The 622-nt window shown below is 22.7% G+C and overlaps 1 protein-coding gene across 1 annotated transcript in view; it reads left to right on the forward strand.

The window, feature by feature from the left end:
• The window catches only part of LOC107618892 (FBD-associated F-box protein At4g10400), a 23,051-nt gene that overhangs the window by 18,600 nt on the left and 3,829 nt on the right, over positions 1-622 (forward strand). The gene's annotated exons all lie outside the window — the stretch shown is intronic.

Genomic DNA, 622 nt, shown 5'->3' on the forward strand with positions numbered 1-622 from the left:
TATATATATATATATATATTAATAAACAGATATGCTACACATTTAAATTTTATTGTCATCTAAGTTTAATCAAGCGGGCTCAATACCAATAAAAATCACTCTTATTAAAAGAGCGTATATATACACTCAAAATCTCTCCGAAAAACCATTCTTCTTCTTTTCTGATGCTACGTCTTTTTTTTTTCTTTTTTTTTGTTATCTTTCTCTTTTGTTATCATCACCAAATACTAATAACGCCAACATTATACTAAAACCTTTATTGGTTTTGATTTTCTCTGGTGACATCATTAAATAATTTCAATTTATTTCTTAGGTTATTTGAAGTTCATTTAGATCCAAAAATAAATTCGATGTGTTTTTGTTAATGATTGAGTCTTTTTGACTGCTTATTTAAATCTGAACTAATTTTGGTTCATTTGTGTGTTAATTTTAATTCACTTGATGCCGATGATAAGTATTAATCAAATTTTTTATTCCTTAAATAATTTCGTTTCTTTTTTTAGTTTAATTGACATTTATTTGGATCTAAAAATAAATTTGATATATTTTTATTAATAATTGAGTTTTTTTGACTGTTTGTTCAAATTTAAACTAATTTCAGTTTTTATTAAAATTCATAAAT

The sequence above is a fragment of the Arachis ipaensis genome, chromosome B09 (assembly GCF_000816755.2).
Source record: "Arachis ipaensis cultivar K30076 chromosome B09, Araip1.1, whole genome shotgun sequence".
Classification (NCBI taxonomy): Eukaryota; Viridiplantae; Streptophyta; class Magnoliopsida; order Fabales; family Fabaceae; genus Arachis; species Arachis ipaensis.